Source organism: Poecilia reticulata, chromosome 16, assembly GCF_904066995.2.
Source record: "Poecilia reticulata chromosome 16, P_reticulata-male-v2, whole genome shotgun sequence".
Lineage (NCBI taxonomy): Eukaryota > Metazoa > Chordata > Actinopteri > Cyprinodontiformes > Poeciliidae > Poecilia > Poecilia reticulata.
In genome coordinates this window covers 32,064,748-32,085,550 of record NC_088845.1, presented here as the reverse complement: position 1 = coordinate 32,085,550, position 20,803 = coordinate 32,064,748, and the positions used below count along the sequence as shown (strand labels likewise).

Genomic DNA, 20,803 nt, shown 5'->3' with positions numbered 1-20,803 from the left:
TATTAAATATTTTTTTTCATTTTATCTTTATTGATTCTCAAGGGAGTATAATTCTGTGACTACTTGGGAATACGTATTTGGGATTGAAACTGTATTCCTAGCTGGTCTGTTGATTTCATAGAGAAAAAACACTTCTCAGTAGGCTTACTATTTATAATAGGAGTGAATGAAAACTAAATTCATACTTAAAATTGTGACAGAACAATTTGTTTCACATGAAACAGACAGATATAGCCGCCATGATGGCGGCTATATCTTGATGGTTGTAGTAGGACCCAAACGCAGGAGAAAGAGGCAGCCAGTGAAATTGGAGATTGAATGAAGGATATGGAAAACAAACTTATAAAAGATCAAAAATACAAAAAAAAAATCTAAATCCAAGAAAATCAAACCAGCAAGGGTGAACCATGAGGTGAACACAGGGCAGCACAAGGAAGTGATGGGAATAGACATAAGAATCTGGTGAGTTGTGGGTGAAACTGAGTATATATATATATATATATATAGTCAACTGGATCAAAGTGGGGAACACCCCCAAAAGTGGTGGAGAATGACCGAGCTAAGATCCTGTGGGACTTCCAGATCCAGACAGACAAGATGGTAATGGAGAACCAACCGGACATTGTGGTGGTGGATAAAGAACAGAGGAAAGCCGTTGTGGTGGATGTAGCAATACCAAGTGACTACAACATCAGGAAAAAGGAGCACGAGAAACTGGAGAAATACCAGGACCTCAGGGAGGAACTGGAAAAGATATAGAGGCCTAAATGACTTTAGGCCTCTATATCACAAAACTAACTTCAACCTTTAAAGTAAGATGGACAAGTGGACCATTGTATTATAACAGTCACAACAAAAATGTAACTTCACTTCCCTGAGAGATTATAAAGCAAGGAGTAAAAGAGAATGTGAAAGAAGAAATAAAGAAAAGAAAAAAATAAGTTAGAAGAATGCAAAGCAAATCACAAAAAAGAATGTACCAACAAAAAACAGTATAAAATAATTATGAAGTATGGCTAACGCATTCTGAGCAGCGCTTGAAGTTTCTATTACTGTTATTTAGTGCCATAAATTAAGACTATAGACTCACTTTTAAGACTCATGTAAGATTCAGAAGCTGAATACTGTTTAATTTCTGTTTGATTTCTTATTTATAGTTTTCCTCAGTTTTCCTCCTTGATGATTTCATCAAGGAGATTTCCTTGATGAAATCTCCTTGATGAAATCGAGGAGATTTCATCAAGTTTGATCTCTAAAAATAAAATCAGATCTTTTAAGTTTTACATAGTCTACCCAAATCTGCCACCATTGACAGAATTGTTTAGTCCTGTGATTGATAGAGGCTGTTATTTTTTCCATTTTATACATTCTAAATGTTATGTCGATCCAGTCGTCTACAGTTGGTTTATCTTGTGAAAACCATTTTCTTGTAATGTTTTTTTTACTTGCTGTTAATAAAATAGTCATCAGATATTTGTTTGATTTGGAAGCTTCTTGAGGAATTATGCCAAAATACATAAGATTGATCTCCAAACGAATGTTCTGCTCGAAAATATCTTGTAATTCTAAAGAGAATATACCAACTCTTTCCAGTAATCTTTTATAATTGGACAGTCCCAGAAGGTATGAGAATGGTTTGCGTTTTGATTTTTACATTTCCTCTAACATGCAGGAGGATTTCCATCATAGTGGCATTTCTGAGCAGGTGTGATAAAGAATCTTACCAGATTTTTCCATCCAAATTCTTGCCATTGTAAAGATTTATTATATGTCCATTGGTATCTCCACATTATTGCCCATTCCTCTTCTGTAATTGTTAAATTGCCCTCTCTTTCCCATCTTGCTTTGATATGTAGGGTTGAATTGTTTTTGAGATCCATTAAGTTTTTATAAATAAGAGAAATCATTTCCCCTTTAATTTTTGGTTTATTGGCATTAATACAAATTTCCAAAAGGTTTATATTCTTGTCAGTAATTGACTCAATTTCTAAGTTAACAAAATTTCTTATTTGTAAACATTGATAAAAGTCTTGTTTGTCCAGAGAATATTTTCTCTGGACATTGTTGTTCATTATTGTGCACAGAGCAGTGATTCCTTTGGATGTCCAGTCTTTAAACCTGGCGTCCAGTTTGTTTGGTGTGAAGTCTGAGTCATATGCAATCCATTTTATGACTGCCAGGTCGTTCTCTAGTGCATTTTTTTTATGATGGCTTTCCACACTCTAAGGGTTGTTGTCATCCACCGGTTATCTATATTATTTATGAAACTTTGTAGATTTGCATCAGCCAGAGTTGCCTGTTCAGGAATGGGTGTCACCTTTGTTTCAATAGTTTTCCATTGAGAATTATATTTTGGGTCACACCAGTATATCAGTACATTATTATACAATACAGTACAATACATTGTCACTTTACAGATTTCTTCTGTTTTATTTCTTTTTTTCACACTTTAATTGTTTCAGAATATCAGTTTAAAAATCATCCAATGATAATGTAAATACATTTGCTGTATTATTATTTGTCTTGTTCTAGGTATTTGTTAAAACTCACTATGTTGTAACAGTGCAGCATGAGACACATAATACATGAAATAATGGAGGTCCTCGTCCACCTCTCAGTTAGAGCCAGGATGAATTTGGGCAGTCAATCATGCCTGTTCTGTCTGCTAGGCTAGAGCATCTTGTTTTATTTAGCATGTTATTGGCACTATTTGATAATAATCTAACAGGAAGGAGAGGTGACGTGGCAAAGGAACCGAGCGTGGCCGACAAATTCAGGTCTGTAGCCTTTGTTTACGGGGCCCTGTTCTAACCACTGCACCTCGCTGCAGCTTCTTCCTGACAGGTTAAAATAATTTAATTAGTTTAATTCTAAGATTTACAAATAACTATTAACTCATTGACATTACAGGCTTCCAGGACTTCTGGTTTGCCATGTCTAAGAGGCTATCGCACAGGATTGTACGCATTTTTATTTTTTCATTTTTATGGGTCATTTTAGCCACTAGGAATACGTGGGCTTTGATCTACAATAGAGATCTGTAATCTTCTGGCTAACCGCAGTGATGTTTGTTGATGATGTAATTGGCTGGCATCAAAACAGAGCAAGCGGGAAGCAGCGTGGCAGAGAGTGCAAAGGAAGAGTTTGTTAAAAATGCAGGTACAGAAACATCAATTATCTGGACCTGTTTTGGGTTTAACCTCCCGCGAACTTAGCCTGATGCTAAGGAGAGGACATGATGGGGTCAGTGAGACCCTGCTGAGATGCGCACAGCATCTTCAATGGACCCTGCACAGCAAATTCAAAAGTGTTAGATTTTCAGTGTAAGTGTTGTATGTTAAAATACAGTGTTTAGTCTAATTCAATAACATGAGTGTTAGTTTATTAGTCTATTTCCCTCCTGTACTGCCAAATCGATACTCCTCAACTTAGAAGCTGCATCATATGAGTTTGAAAACATTTCTCTGTCGTGCCTGCTGCTAGCATGGCTGCTAGCATGTGCTTGTTCTAAATGAAAATTAGCGCATTCTTCTTTGATTTCCAATTTTGACTTCCAGTGATTCACTTCTTGCTAAAGAGCCCCCTGGTGGTTGAAGAAAAATACACAGAAAAGCCGCATGTTCAAAGTGTAGGAAAAAGTAGCAGCTCATAGTCCGGAAAATACGGTAGGTGAAATTGGATAATTGGACACCTGACGATCACTCACGGCACACTAGTGTGCCGCGGAACAGTGTTATTCCAAAGAGTTAAATAAAAGCAATCCAGTCCAGTGTTGATTTCTAAATTAACACCAACACTAACTCAATCTGGTGTTAATTTAAAAATCAACATCAGCCAGTTCAACCCACAATTGTAACATATTTGTGACATCACTTCAGGGAAGGAGCTACAGGTAGGATGGGGGGTACAGCAGGCCCCTAGCCCAGGCCTAGAGGGAGCCCAGATGGGAGGCAGAACATGCCTTGAGGGATCCAATTTGTTTTTATCACATTTAACAAGAGCTGTAAAAGGAGGACCCTCTCCTATTGAGAATTGTGTAGGATACCCCAGTAGCTCATATAGTAGGGTGCCCCATTGTTGATTCCTGATTGCTAAAAACCTTACCAGACTAATTTTAGTGACATAGTGGGAATAAAATATTGAATAAAATAATGATCTCTATAATGATCACTGTTACATTTAACTTTATGACACACAAAACTACAAATGAATCGTCCTTATTGTCTCCAGGTGCATTCTGGGTAAAGCTTGTCACCAACGTCATCATCAGTCACTTTGCAACAAATTTGAAACTAGCTAGAGCATTTCTATGGACTACGTTAACATGTTTTGAATTTGTGTTGTTTCATCGTTAGTGACCAGTATCCTGATGTTTCTGTTCTTCTCTTGGTTTGTTGCACTTCATGTCAGATAGATTTCAAAATGATATAGTTGTTCTCTGTGGTGATGAAACTTCTTAGCTCCGCTGTTGCGGGCATGTCCATGTTGTAAAGTTAAATTATCATGAGCTTTATTATTTGGGCCTGGTTATTAGCCCCGCCCCCCAGCCGACGCCGTCTTGTTCCGCTGCTGCGTCACATGTTTGCCTGAGGAGCGAAGGCAGCAGTATGGCGTCTTGTCTGGAGCTTATTATAACAAGGTAAGCTCCATGTTAAAATGATCATGTTTTTGACTCTTTTTTATGGAGGCATTAATTTTCTGTTTATGCAAGAGTATCGATTCTTATACATAGTTGGCTTAATGTACGTTTATTTGTTTGAATATCACGGTATATACGACTGTTTATTATCTTAACCGAACATTAAAACTGTCAGGAAAACCTGGAGGCCATTTGAGTTAACATTATTTAGCTGCGGAGGTCGTTTTCTTTAAGTTTTTGGCTGTAGACTGCAAAATGGGGTAGTGGCTGTACTGGACCATTGGCTTGATCTATGCCACAGGTGTCAAACTCCAGTATTTTTTCTTTGTTAGTGTGTCATGTTGGTGACTGAAGCCTGTTATGATGACTTCAACACACTTCTTCAGACAGGTTGGCATGACTTTAATGCTGTCCAAAAATGTTTTTATAAGCTGACTAATTTCTTTAGTAATTATTTCTGACTTTTTTACAAGATAAGCCCACCCGGTTTAGCTTGTAAACCGGGTGGGCAGAGTAATTTTAATGAATATGATGGTGACACACACAGGTGAGTCTGATTAGTTTTGTTCACTTTTTAAAAAAATACTTATTTATTATCCTAATGTTCTGCTATATTTCCTGTTTTTCCTTCCAGGCTGGAAAAAACAGGAATTCTTCTGTTGGTTCATGTTCTCCTTCCTACATCCAAAGGCCACAAGAAAAATGCTAAAACAGCTCGTGTAAAACTGTGGACCATGTTGTCAGACCTAATGATCCTATGTTTTTGTAGAAGCACTTTCTTATTGGCTTTGTTTGCTATTTGAATGTAGCTGTTGTCTATATAGTTAATCATTTTTATTTGTATTCTTAGCATTTTGCCAAAGATGTTAGCCACTGTTGAAGCCTTCCTCATTGGTATGGAGCCAGGACAGCCCTCCCTTCTGCATGTTGGTGAAAACAAGAGCAGCACCAAAGACACTTCACCATCAGTGATCACAAAACCATCCACGGCTGCTTTCAATGAACTTTCAAAGCACACTTCACCTTCAGTGCAAAGTAGCATGGATGTATGACCTTTGTTGTATATTGCTGTCAGTGCTGTTTGATATTGTTTTCAAATAAAAGTTGATTATATACTGCAACTGGTTCTGGTGTTTTTGTAGCATCTAATGTGGCATCTAACGTCTTTTAAAATGAATTTGGGAATTATTGATGGACAGTAGTTTCTGGAGGGGGGTGGGGGGGGGTTTTAATTGCTCTAGTGGCTTTTATTTGGTAGTAAATTGACCAAAAAAGTGGGTAATGAGAGAAGGGGAAGACCGGAAAGTGAACCCATGACAGCCGCATTGAAAACTAGAGAGCCTCCATATGTGGGTTGTGCTAAACCCCTGTGCCACCACAGCACACCCTGCCAGTAGTATTTTAAAACTCAGATTTCTATGTTAATATATACTTTACACCATTCTGTGTTTGATTAACATGTTAATAGTGTTAACTTTTGACAAAATACACTAGTGTTGGGTAAGTCAACACTATGTGTTTAATTTCAACTACTGTGAGTGTTGATTCAACTGTATCACAAATAACACTTTCAAAAGTGTAATTTCTACACCATCCAGAGTGGACCAATATAGACACTTTCAAAGTGTTGAATTCAACTCTGTTAGAGTCGACTGAACACTTCCAAATTTGCTGTGTGTCTCTTAATCCTCCCACAGTCTTGGCGCAATGCGCAGGAACATGGCAAATGTCATGGTCAGACAGCAGGGAAGCGCACAAAAACCACACACAAAAGAAACTTGTAAAAGCATACAGGTCAGCTGGACCTGGTTTCATACTTGTACAGGTTGGGTGCGACAGCTTACTGTTGGAGAACTAATTTTTGTATTTACTTATGCTATTTTTGTCTGCCTTTCTCTGATGGCATTAATATCCCAGGCTGCTGCAATAGCTACAACTATTAGCAATCCTTTTTACACATGCCGTGAAAAGAACATTTGGCAATGAGCTTTCATTTGCCTTTTTATTATATAAAATAAGGGAGTACTCTGCTGTTTGGAAAAATTTGAAAAACCCATTGAGCCTGGCAGCACACTTTCTCCATAACTGTCCACATTAAAGACCATTAATCAAAGTTTAAATGTAAAATTACCACTATAGCATTACCTGAATGAGCTTTAACAGCATCAGACTGTCATAAAAAATGAGGTGCAGCAGCAGAGTAAATGGATGTTCAGAGTCAGTATAGCTGAAATGAATGAAATAACACCAGATTCTCCCAGAGTGCTTTTAGACAACCAGCAGAAATAATTCTGTGTATCGTTATTGATTGTTGGTTGACCTCAGAAATTAAAGAAGCCTTTTATCTATTCATTTAATTTGATAACTTTAAAATTAAGTGTATATGTTTAGATGGAACTTGTTCCATGTTCATCAACAGAGAGTACTAACAGGTGTTTTCCATCAGGACAGTTATAATCTAGATGATCAGTTACCAAATAACCATTTTGAGGCAGATGCTACATATATAACAGTAATTCCAACTGAAGGTACACCATATGGAACAGGTTGCTCCTGTGCATTTAATGCAAATGCTAATGCATTTACTATTAGGGCTTTCTGCAGCTTCTTAAAAGAAGAGTGTCTCCTACCAGCTGTCCGTGTTCTAGCTTTTGGTGATTAAAATATGGAGTGTGTTATGATTTTAAAAGGGTCTTAGAATCATGAGACCTTCCAGGGAAAGTTTTTTTTTTTTCTCACTTTACAGTGACTTGCAAAAGTGATCATACCACTTCAACTTTTCTGTATTTTGTCACATTTAGCATGGGTTTACCGGGGCTGCAGCCCAGGGCCCTGGTCCTTTGGGGGCCCCAAAAGATGCTTCATATTTTTGTGAATGAATAAGGTCACAATGCCATAATTTTATCACTGGCTACGTGGATTTTGGTGGTGTTGTTGAAAAAAAGCCTGATTTGTTCTGGTAAATGTCTATCATGAATGCTTGATTATTAGTGGTTCAAATTTGATGTGTCTTACGCACAGAGGCAGAGCATCAGGGAATAATTTCTCATGATGGCGAACAACAGAATGGATGACAGCGGAGCGCAGGAATGAAAGAAAAAGAAGAGCGTGAGAGACAGACAATGAAGAAAATATCTTAAGCAAGCAAGAGCTTTTTAAAACCCCATACTGGACATGGAACAGAACCATAATCCTTCCCTGCTAGCAAGTCAAAACTACCAAGGCGGTGCCAGGTCCAACCACTTTGGTGCCCTACATCAGTGGTCCCCATTCTTTTTATTAGCGCGGATCGGTCAAGGCTTGGAAAATTTGGCTGCGGCCCGGGGGGGAAGGCGGTGTTGGTGTTCCCGCTAAATCCTGAATATACCCAATTTGGGTTGTCTTGGAGTTTTTATCGCAACCTGTGGGGTTTTCCTGTCTGGGAACGAGAATACGACCTGCTGAATGTGACAGGTAGCCAATCAAAAAGCGCGTGACGTAAGGGAACCCCAAACAGCTGACATATCGCGCAACGGAGTCCGCTGGATATCGGAGATGTGTGGAAATGTTTATTATTAAATCTAAAGGTCATTATTATGTTTATTCAGTTAAAAATGTTGACTATGAAAAAACATATTCACCTCCAAATCATAGTGCAGCAAATAGAGCGGCTGCTCCCGTCGTCTTTTATTCACCGCCTTTTCTTTTATCTCTTAAAATGACTCCACAAACTATCACTATTGCTTCTACATCATCATCCGTGTTTGGTTATTCTAAATTCCCGCTATGTTGGGGGGGGGGATTTACTGAATTAACCTTTGGAATGGGGATGTTCGTGACTGGAATCGGTTCGTGTTGCTCCTGCCTTGGACACACGAACCAATCAAACCAGTTGTACTTTTATAAGCTCTGTGGTCACAGAGGTTTGGAGAATCGGCCGACAATTCATAAATCTTTCCGTCTAAAACGGATTTAAGACTCACAAGCTCTACTCATCTGTTCTCGACCACTGCCCAAACGCCTACTCTGATCGCTATGGTAACGTTTACATACCCCTTCAAAATAAGATACAGATGTGCCACAAAAACGAACATTTTACTTTCGTGAAAATTTTAACTCACGATAATGACTAACGGGAGCCCTGAGCTTGTTTCTCTGCAACGAGATCTACCGATCTGGGGATGATGAGAGACAAAAACACGCAAAGTGTTGCTTATATCCACAGCCTGCTTGGTTTCTCCGTGGTGAAACAGCTTGAAGCTTCATTGCCTCATTAGCAGCCGGTCGCTGCATGTTACGCAGAGCGGCTTGTAATGTGGGACTCACCTACCGGTCCGGGATAACTCCATCCTCCTGTCTCTTCTCTGGGCCTTTTCCCCTTAGCAAAGAAACTTTCCAAAGACATCTGATCTGTTTCTTACTCATTTTGCTGCTTGAGGGCTCAGTGTTGCCACGCAAGTAACCGAGAGAATCCGGTTAAAGGATTTTCAAAATAAAAGATCCTTCAGACTCAAATAATACATAAAACGTAAATATTTCACTATTTCTTGCGCGGCCCGGTACCAATTGGTCCACAGACCGGGGGTTGGGGACCACTGCCCTAGAGGAGATTTCTGTGCTGTAATCCCCCAACTTCATTAGCTTCCCAATCATTCCACACATTTATATATGCATAAACTCAACACTTTGATTCTATTTTTTTATTTTTTTTATTTTTTAGAAAATATTTTTCACCTAAATACAAATTCTGAAAATATATTCAGACCTGACACATAGAGGATACAGCCAGATAGCAGTGTCTATTGGTGCAGTTTTTAATTCTGATGCATGAATGAGATCCTGAATTTTTTTCTTGCCCCCTTCTATGGTGCCCCCTAGATCCCTTACAATTTGCCTATAATGCCTAAGTCATGGACGTTGTAGCATGGACAAATATGCTCAGTATAAAAACAGATTTTACATCTTCTAATGTAGATTTTCACACTAGGACAAACAAGAAAAGTGTATTCTGTTACAATGAGTTTTGTTTCTACTAGGCCATATTAAATGTAGCTGCAAGATGGGACCCAGCCATGATGAGAGCTTTACACGCAAAATATAATACAGAGATGACACTTTGAAAGCTAGCATAATCCAAGCTTCTACATCCTATACGCTTGCAAAGCAAACATAAAACCTTTCAGAAGTATAAGAGCAAACTGTGAGATATGAGCAGGGTGGACTGCCTCCAGGCTCTTGTTTATTTTTGCAACTCTATCCGACTCCAGACTCCAGATGGTTCTTTCAGTTTATAAAGATCTTTTTTCCCCCCCTCAAAGATCTCTCCCACAGCAACCACTTTTCCTCTCAACTGTTATTTTGTGACCATCACTTTCCTACACATAAAGCTTTGTTGAAATAAAAATAATTTGGAAAGAATTAGAGATTGAGTCAAGGAAGAAACAGAAACTTACATCAGAAATAGAGGACTAGAATAACAGAGCTTCACCATTTACTCCGCGGAATTGTCACAATAATGCACCTCGATGGGAGAGGAAATTGACTGTGTAAAAAGAAATCATTACTCGGGCTGACTTTTCTTTGTAATGACAATATGTGTCTCCCCACATCCCATCAGTGTACATGCCCCTAAAATGATGCTAGGAAATGAGTCCTGAAGATGACGGCTGGCTTCCAATGAGAATGATAGAGATGACAAGCAGATGATTGCTACGAGCCATTAGCGCACAGAGCGAAGCTTGGAGTGAGCATTGTATTGGGACAAGTATCATGATACAAAAGGCAAGTTCTTATGGGATTTAAGGCATGGCTGCAAAAATGGCAACAATTGGCAGCTATTGAATCAAAAACATCAACAAATAGAAACAGAAAACTGATTAACTCAGGCCTGTCAATCAGACTTTAGAGCAGCTTTGCAATTTTTTCATGAGTATTGATACATTTTATGAAAAATAATCTATTTTCATTAAAATTTCTAATTTGAGGATTTTTACCAAAAATAATCAATCCATGTTTTAAAGAGGATTAGTTCTCTCATTCTCTGCACACTCATTTAGATTTAGTAGATCAATAAATATTCCAATTAGTCCAGTGCATGACTGCAGCCCTCACCATCTTTGGTCTTCTGCCAGGATTTACATACAGTAGGTACTGGTCAGCTTAACAAACAAATTCATCTCACAGGAAAATTCTGGAGACTTATTGGAATTATACAGTCACCAGTCACATTATTAGTTCAGTTTCTTGGTAACACAAATGATGAATCAGCCAGTCTTTACTGACATGGTGATGGAATCAGAATCTGAAGATTTGTTGGTTGCACATTCACAATATATAACTCTTGTTCCACTGCATCCCAGAGGAGCTCTGTTGGTGAGATTTGGTGGCTGTTGAGGCATTAGAGTAAAATTAACTCTTTGCCATATTCAATGTCTTTCCACATAGCAACTTGATGCATGCAGGCCTCCAAATAATGTGAAAGCAAAGACAAAAAACACCAAAACATGAATTTGGCAGCATGGTCAGCAACAATACTCGGCTATTGTTGCTGACTATGTCCAGCCCTTTATGACCACAGTGTGCTCATCCTCTGATGGCTACTTCTACCAGGGTAATGCACCATGTCACAAAGATTGGATTTACGCAAACTGAGTTCATTGTTCTCTAAGGCCTCAGCAGTCACCAAATCTCACCCAATCAGCCCCTTTGGGATTTAGTGGAGCAGGAGACATGCATTGTGGATGTGCAACCAACAAATCTTCAGATTCTGTGCCACTATCATGTCGGTATAGACCAAAACCACTGAGACCTTGTGGAGTACATGCTATATATGGAATTAATGCAGCACTACCAAGTGAAACTACTAAATTGACAATTGTGTAATTGAACTTTTGAACCGTTATTTCTGATCCAGCATTGTGAAACTGTGTGAATCTGTTATTATCCTTGAGCATTTTGTCCATTGATGGAGACTTTCAATGGAAAAAAATGACAAACGTTTCACTGCACAAACCCTTAATCCTCTTCTTAAGGGTAGAACGATTCAATATCCTGCTCAGGGTATATGTTGAGAAAATTGTTCTGAGTAGGAATTTTCTGTTAGTCCTTTGATGTGTTTAAGTTATGTAGTTCAAACCTGAATGTGTTCGTGTACAGAAGCAGTTTTTGCAAAAAAAATAATTAGTAAAATAAAAAAATAAAAAACCGGGTAAATGCTAATGCCAGTCAATATAAAAAGGTAAAAGGATGCGCTCTTGTTGAAATACCCTCCACCCTTCCACCCACTTTTTCATTGCAGTGTTTAAAAGTGGATTTATTGAAAGTGTGTCTCTGTGGCTGACATTCAGGAAGGGTTTTTCTTTCATTGTTGGAGCGGTATTTCATCAGGATGAGTCTTTCTTTCAAAGTCAAAGCTGCATTTCATCACACTAACCGATATCCACTTTCTCTGCATGTAATTAGAGAACCTTTTAATTAGAACTGAGATGAATGATTGCTAGTTGTCCATCATGTCTAAAGGCTGCTGCCTCTATGCATTCATGAACAGCACAGGACTTACTGAATGTGTGCAGTAAACCCCAGAGGAGATGGATAAATATGCACAGTTGGTAGAGTAGGGAGAGGAAATATAAAATGTCTGTCTTCATCTGTGTAATGTTCAGTTTTTAAAAGAAACTTGTGAATAAAACATTAACTAAATAAGGATTCAATGATGTAAAAGTAACTGACTGTAACATCTTTATGTAGATCTCCTGGCACCTAAGTGGCAAATTTAAACTATGAAAAGAGCAAATGAAAATGAGCATTGTGCCGGGGTCTAATGTAGGGTACCCACTGGCATTTAGAAAAAAAAATCCATGACTTTTCCATGACCTTCAACATAATTTTCCATGTACAACTGTCATGTCAGGTTCCAGTTTTCTGACCCACATGCAAGAACACTCTCAGGAGAACAATAATCAGTTAAATCAGTTTATTAAACAGAAAAATGAGGGAAGGGATGACAATCGGGAAGCGGGGAGGGGAACCAGGGCGTCAAACTGTAAAGAGAGGAGGGAGAGGTGAGTGATGGGTTCAATGCACGAGGGGGTCCTCAGTACAGGGGGAGAGAAAGAGCTCGAGCTTACGTTCAGGGATGGTGAGTGGGATCGCAGACCTGCTGCAGAGGCGTAGGTTCCAGGTTCCGGAGACGGCGGCGAGCGTTGGAGGGCGGACAGGTAAGTTATGGCTGCGGACGGATAGAGCCGCTGGCGGAGATCCCGGACTATCCTAGTACCCAGGGCCCAAGGCTACCTGCGGGTTCAGCCTGAGGCGTCCCGAGGAGAGTCCGTTGGGGTAGGACCGGGATGGGGGAGTGCACGGGGTTGGGGACCAACAGGTAGTTCCTATGGCGTCGTGGAGGAAACACACGGGAAGACCCAGGGGCGACAGCGTTCACGGGCGATCCAGACAGACACGGGGAAAACACCTGACGAGGAGAACACGGCGAGGAATTACTCAGAAGCAGTAGAGCAACAAGGACACACTCAGAGGTGGTTTCTAAACCGTCGAGGAGAAACGTTTACCATGGAAGGCAAACACTCAGGCACTGAAGTGTCAGCCAGCCGCTCCCTAAGTATGCCACAGCAGCCAGCTCCCGATTAGCCACAGGTGTGCCTACGGGGTTGGCCGCGCATCACTCCAGGGGCTCAGTCCACCGATGACACCTGGTGGATGGGGAAGGAAGCAGCAGGCAAACCAAAGGAGAAAAAACAAAACAGAACTCTGGCCATGACAACAACAGGTTCATAAAGAAAAGTATATGACTGACAGACTAACCCCACCAAGTTGAACAAAGTGTAGTGCAGGCAGCTAGGGAGGAAATATAAACGGGTGTGATTTGAAAAGTGTCAATTAACAAAAACATATTAGCAAACACAAGATTGTACATGTATGTAGAACTAACCGCTCCTACAAAAGTTCAGGACAGGCACACACACTGCAACAGTAGTAGTCTTCAAATGAAGGCTTATTTGATGAATAAATAAATATATATTGTTCATAAAATAGAATAGTAACTACAGCAGTGTTCACAGAGCATTACAAAAACAAAGAATGGTTCTGACTGAGAACTGACTCTTTACTATTCTTCAGAGTAAAGAATAATACCATGAGTAGTATTATTCATACTATGAATATTATGAATAGTAGCATAGTAGTGTTATTTATTTCTGTCATTCATAGTAAAGAGCCATTCAGAAGAATAGGCTCATCCATGAATATTGCATCACTATATTGCAGACTTTGGTCACAGTATTCTTGTACGTGCGACACAGGACCGGACTTAGGAGGGTGCGGGCCCTATACAGTAATCAGCCACTGTTTCATATTGCTCTGCCATAGAGAGAAGGAGCTAATGGACAGTCCCACCCACCAGGTCAACTCTTCATTTGCATGGTTTACAACAGTCACTCCAAGTTAGTGACTTTATTTTGCACACACATGTAACAATGGGGAAAGAACCCGGATTGTGACTGAGGACGTGGCCCTAAAGCCAACTGGTAGACCACTGAAATATCAAGTGGTCTAGAGTTTCCCAATTAACAATACTCAGGTAGGTCTGGCTGAGAATGATGAAACAGAAATAGTATACAAAATATATTTTATTTATACATTATTTTACAATATTAAAAATAGACTTTATTATTCGAATTTAAAACTCAAAGCACTCAAACCCAGGACAAGACTAGAAGCAATTGGAAACTTAATCAAAACAAATGCAAACCAAATTAGTAGAAACACAAAATAACACAAAATAATGTTAGACAAAACAAAAACAAATCCCACATTGCCCCAACCCAGTCCTAAGGTTGTGCCCAATAAGCTAATTTGTAAAAACAAGGATCTATAAACTGTTCTGGTTATGCACTGTTGGTGCTACAACTCCAGCTCTAGAAGACGACTTAATTGATTAGCTGAGAGCATCCAAGTTAACAAATGCACTCTGGTGAGAGCATAATAGGCAACAGCAACAATCTGTTATTACCAATAGATGACAATAAAGTATCTGCTGACAATAATAAAGCCAAGTAAGGTAGTGACATCTAAAATCCATTTATCCTACCAGTATCACAAATGTCCATGATCCATATCTTTCAGCAACCCGATGAGCGCGGCACCAGCGCTCATCTGACCAAGATCCAACTGCAACACAACGGACCCGACAAACACTCTCAGATTAGCGTGCACACCCGGTGTCTATATACGCTAATGAGCCCGACAAGGCTGTGAAATGGAAGTGAAGGTGGGGAACGGGGCCTGGATGCATTCAAGGGCCCAAAACGGGTGGGAATTTCCAGCTACTTTATGTAAACAATGTTTTTAAGTAAAACCACCCAGTTACATCCTACCCCCCCTCTATGAATCGGTGGCCCACCGATTAAGTAAAACTATGACCAAGGCTGAAAAATGGCTGCAGCCATGCTGCTGACACCTGGAACCAGAGCAGCAGCAGCCCTTCTGTCTTCACTCATTGCTGATCTTGGGAGATGCTGAGGATTGGAATGCTTGCCTGCAGTTTTGTGGGTGGACTTCCTAGGGCCAGTTCTAGTGCTTTGAGGAGTTTGCGAAGCTGACGGCACCTAAACAGGTGTTTGAGCTGGAGGCCTTTCTGATGGTTCTGGGACCACAGGCCTGGATTACCAACAGCCTCTCGGCACACCAGCCAAGATCCCGACTCCACGTCCTCATCACTGTTCTCCTCAGGTGCCCTCTGTGGCCAGTCATCATAGCAGGTCTCTGAAGGTGACAGGGCAGGTTTTATGGAGGTACGGTGCACTTGTCTAACAAGGTGAGGCTTATCAACTGGAGCAATTGAATATACACCACCTGAACTTGGCGCCCTCACGACTTGGTACACTGTAGACCCCCATGCATCCTGGATCTTTCTGCGCCCTGGGCCAACATCACGCAGATACACTCTTTGTCCAACTTGAAGTGGCTCACACCGGACTTTCTCATCATGCCTCACTTTTCTCCTGTGGGCTGCCAACTCCACTCTGCCTTTAACAACATCAACGGCCACATTTAGGTGCCTCCTGTGCTCTGCCACCCAATCACACACTTTAGCTTCTGGGAATTTACAATGTTTTTAAGTAAAACCACCTGGTTACACACATTAAAAAAAATCGGCAAGTCAGGTTTTTTAGAGATTAGTGATTGCCTATTACCTGATCCTGATAGCAGGATCAGGTAACAAGGCTGTGGTGGATTTTATTTCTTCTCCTGTCCAAGGACTGTATACCAGCACTGGGCCAGTAGGTTCAGAAACCTCAAGCATAGGGGCAGTGACCTGCACCTCGAACAGTCCTGGGTCAGAGTCAAAGTTTTTATTTTCAGCATCAAACAGCCTTTTAGCCATTTTCTTAGATGTATGTCTTCTGGTCTGGATGGCACAGGCTCATTTTGTGGTTCTGTTTTCTTTAATTCTGGCTTGATTACTGAGTGAGGCTGGGATTGTCCTGACACTTCAGCCTGGAAACCTGGAGCAGGCGGTGCGGTTGCCAGCGGGCCAGCCAGCTGGGGACGTCCTGAGGTACTGGAGTCAAGGTTCAAATCTGCGAGCTGAAAAACTTGCAGGTCCGTCTGTAAAGAGGTATACGGACATACGAGAGGTGAAGAACCACTGACAGTAGAAGTTGGCCTATATGGTGGTGGAGCACAGGGGAGACTGGCATTATCTGTGTGACCCCCCCACTGCTCCACTCAAATCTTTTCCCCCTAGCATTTTCTTCAGTTTCATTGTTCTTTCCCTCTTCTGCTTCATTCATCCACATTTTCCAACATTTATCATGCAATTCTTTTTTTTACCAAGATATTGTACTTAATATTTTTCTTTTTCTTTGCTAATTCCCAGTCATTTAATCTGGTTCTTATTTTCTTAAATTGATTTGCACTGAAACTTCCCTCATCTGGAAATCCATACTGTTGCTCCCACACACACACACACTACATACATTAATCTCCATATTTTTTTCTCATTAATTTGTAATTTGAACTTTCTGGTAGTGATGGACCATACCCTGGAGAACCTGTTGAGAGTGTAGACTCCATATTTATTTCAGTTTGACGTCTCGACACTGGATTTCCCTCATTTGATATGAGGAAATTCTAAGTCCACCTTTTTTCCTTCCAATTTATCAAGGTGTGAAGTGCAAACTACCCTTTTCTTCTATTTTTTCCCAGTGGGAAGTGTTACACACCTTTTCCAATTTTCAGTAGTCTGGTCAATTACCTCCTACAAAGCCCCCCTAGGGACACGGTCAAACGCCTTCTCCAAGTCCACAAAACACATGTAGACTGGTTGGGCGTACTCCCATCCATCCTCCAGGACCCTGCTGAGGGTGTAGAGCTGGTCCACTGGTCCACTGTTCCACGACCAGGACAAAACCTACACCGCTCTTCCTGAATCCGAGGTTCGACTATGCGACAGATCCTCCTCTCCAGGACCCCTGAATAGACCTTACCAGGGAGGCTTAAGAGTGTGACCCCCTGTAATTGGAGCACATCCTCCGGTCCATCTTTTTTAAACAGGGGGACCACCACCCCAGTCTGCCAATCCAGGGGAACTGCCCCCGATATCCATGCGATATTGCAGAGTCGCGTGAGCCAACACAACTCTACAACATCCAGAGCCTTAAGGAACTCTGGGCGAATCTCATCCACCCCCGGGGCCCTGCCACCGAGGAGCTTTTTGACCACCTCTGCGACCTCGTCCCCAGAGACTGGAGAGCCCAACCCAGAGTCCCCATGCTCAGCTTCCTCAAGTGAAGGCATGTTGGTGGGATTGAGGAGGTCTTCAAAGTTCTCCGCCCACCGGCCCACAACATCCCGAGTTGAGGTCAGCAGCACACCATCCCCACTATAAACAGTGTTGGTGCTGCACTGCTTCCCCCTCCTGAGACGCCGGATGGTGGACCAGAATCACCTCGAAGCCGTACGGAAGTCTTTCTCCATGGCCTCTCCAAACTCCTTCTACGCCCGAGTTTTTGCCTCAGCAACCACCCGAGCTGCATGCCACTTCGCCCGCCGGTACCCATCAGCTGCTTCTGGAGTCCCACTGGCCAAAAAGGCCTGATAGGACTCCTTCTTCAGCTTGACAGCATCCCTCACTGAAGGTGTCCACCAATGGGTTCGAGGGTTGTCGCCGCGACAGGCACCAACAACCTTGCGGCCGCAGCTCCGATAAGCCGCCTCGGCAATGGAGGCATGGAACATGGTCGACTCAGACTTAATGTCCCCAACCTCCCCCGGAACGTGTTCGAAGTTCTGCCGGAGATGGGAGTTGAAGCTCCGTGTCACAGGGGACTCCACCAGACATTCCCAGCAGACCCTCACTACACGTTTGGGCCTGCCAGGTCTGACCGGCTTCCTCCCCCACCACCGGAGCCAACTCACCACCAGGTAGTGGTCAATGGACAGATCCGCACCTCTCTTCACCCGAGTGTCCAAGACATACGGCCGCAGATCCAATGAAACGATGACAAAATCGATCATCAAACTGCAGCCTAAGGTGTCCTGGTGCCAAGTGCACATATGGACACCCTATGTACACAAAATAAATTCTCTCAAATATTGGTCACAAATTTGTCTAAATCTGTGATGGTGAGCACTTCTACTTTGCATAGATAGGTGGGGCATATTAAAATGCTTATTAGACATTATCATTATTTCACAGATGTAATTTAGGCCTGTTGCAATTAAAGGTCACTCTGAAATATGTTGTTTTATCACACAGCACAATGCCACAGATGTCACAAGTTTTGCAATGCTGACCACAGGGATGTCAACCAGAACTGAAGTTGCTAGTGAATTGAATGTTCATTCCTTTACCATAAGCCGTCTCTAAAGGCATTTCAGAGATTTTGGCAGTACATCCAGTTGGCCTCACAATCGCAGACCATGTGTAAATAACCAAACCAGCCATTAAAGAGGAGTGGACCAACATTCCACAGGCCACAATCTGATCACCTCTATGTGAAGGAGATATGTTGCACTGCAGGAGCCAAGTATTGGTCACACCCCCAATATAACAAGGCAGCACATTTCAGATTGTGCTGAAATGGGCTGCATTTCACCACAATCTGAAATGCAGATTGTGCTTCACTGGTGTGCCTAAAGCACCTAAATAATCTTGCAGCCTAATCAGCATCTTGACATGCCACACCTACCTATGCAAAGGAAAAGTGTTCACTATCACAGATTTATAGATTTGTTAACATTTGATCTGCCAGCTTAGCTGATGAGAAATAGGAGCAAAAACAAAAGTGTTTTTTTTTCCCAGTGTATATTATATTTATATTTATATTATACTATAATATTATTTATATTAATATATTTTCCAGCTATATTGTTTAAGGACTCATAATTTTTTATTTTTTTTTGGTTGAATTAGAACTTTTTTCTGTTGATAAAAATTGATATCAAATGGCAGATGAAAATGCATTCAACATTTTGAAATGTCTTGTTAATTTTTTTTAAATCCATTATTAATTTTTTAGTTTAATTTTGTAGCCATACTTTTTCTTTTCAATAGTTACATTGTACGTAAGCACGTCTGATTTATTTCTGCCTTGAATATTTCCGTAATAGTAATTTTCCTTACAGCGTGCGTGCGTGCGTGTGTGTGTGTTTGTGTGCGTGCGTGTGCGCATGTTCATGACCCTGAGTTGTCATATGTGACTCTGTGTTACCCTGTGATGCACTGGCTACCTATCCAGGGTGTACCTCACCTCTTACTCAGTTACTGCTGGAGGAAGGTGCCAATCTACAGATGGATGGAAGGAGGGATGGTCTAATTTGCTCAACAGCATTTGCAATTGTTTCTAAAATAGAGCTAAAAATGTAATTTTTATTTGAGCAGAATTATGGTTATTACATAAAATAAGAAATGCGTATTCAATGATAATAATATGTTAGTAGTACTTTTGCATGGTATGAGTAACAATACTAAAGAAAATGGGCAGACAACACATTGACTCCTCAGTGAGTTCTTTTGTATTTGTTTTACAATTTGGAATATCTCTTGTCTCTTTAGAAATGTATTACTTAATATTACCCTGAATATATTTTTGCTTGTTTCTATCCAATTAAAGATTTTTGTGTTTTCTACATATCTGTATTTGAACAACAGAGAAAAGCAGATGGTACTTGTTTGCTTTTCTTATCATCTGAGACATGGGAGAATATATTAGTATGATCTGAATAAAATAATTTATAATGTATCAGAACAGCTTGTGTTTACAGAGCTAAGAATAGCAAAAATAGCTGATGGCAGTGAGTGACCTAGTCATGACTAAGGCCACTGAAAGATTCCAAAAGACCACAGAACATGCTCAATTTTTAATCCCTTCAAGAACTACAGAGATGGGTCTTGAAAAGCCACTGAACAGTGAAAGAAGGATACTGAGAAGCTTTAGGGCACCGTTTGAGTGTGAAATCTCCCTCCCACTCCCCACTCCTATACCTCCTACATTCCTTCTATAGCTGCTTCCCCTGGCTTGCTCCCAAGTGTGCCTGCATCTCTCAAGGTGTTTATGTTTCAATCAAACAACCCAGAGCACCGTGACAAGTGCTTTCTGCGTGACTACCAACTGCCATCCTTCACTGCTTTAAGATCAACCATAAAAATGCCCTTCACTAGTGCACCCCCATTTTTTTCCATCTATTACCAACCCAGACTCTAGATGACTGCTGTTGCCCTCTAGTCTTACTTTCTGAAAGATCACAAAAATAAGTCAATCTCTGTCCCCATGAAAAACTGTAGGGAGGGACTTGTATCAAACCCTTTTGGTATCTTCCTTATGTTTTGACATTCATCATGTGCAATATTCCTTCTGCAGTTTTGACAAAATGTGTGTAGTAATGCATGTCATCATAGAGGTGCTCCACAATTCCAGCAGAAGCAACCTAGATGGAATAACATTAACTCAAAAACACGTTGTACTATTTGACATGCTTTTTATTGAATCCTGTGTGTTTGAATCATGAAATAGTCTTATTTATGAATTATGACTAGTTTTTGAGATTGTCTGGTTTTCCATCAATGTTCCAATAATTTAAGGAACATTTGCAGAAATGTTCAAATATTATTGACACAGCAAATAACATTTATTAAATTGCTCTCTGTGGATCCTGATTTCTATTCTG

General features: G+C 40.8%; 1 protein-coding gene and 1 long non-coding RNA gene across 8 annotated transcripts in view; one reads left to right on the top strand and one right to left on the bottom strand.

The window, feature by feature from the left end:
• LOC103478802 (glutamate receptor, ionotropic, kainate 2) overlaps positions 1-20,803 on the top strand; it is a 549,772-nt gene that overhangs the window by 298,596 nt on the left and 230,373 nt on the right. The window lies entirely within an intron of this gene.
• LOC145555252 (uncharacterized) lies at positions 12,577-18,968 on the bottom strand. The gene is made up of 2 exons (XR_014091358.1): positions 12,745-18,968; positions 12,577-12,657 (listed from the first exon to the last, which is right to left on the bottom strand). It is a non-coding gene; the product is annotated as an uncharacterized LOC145555252 (long non-coding RNA).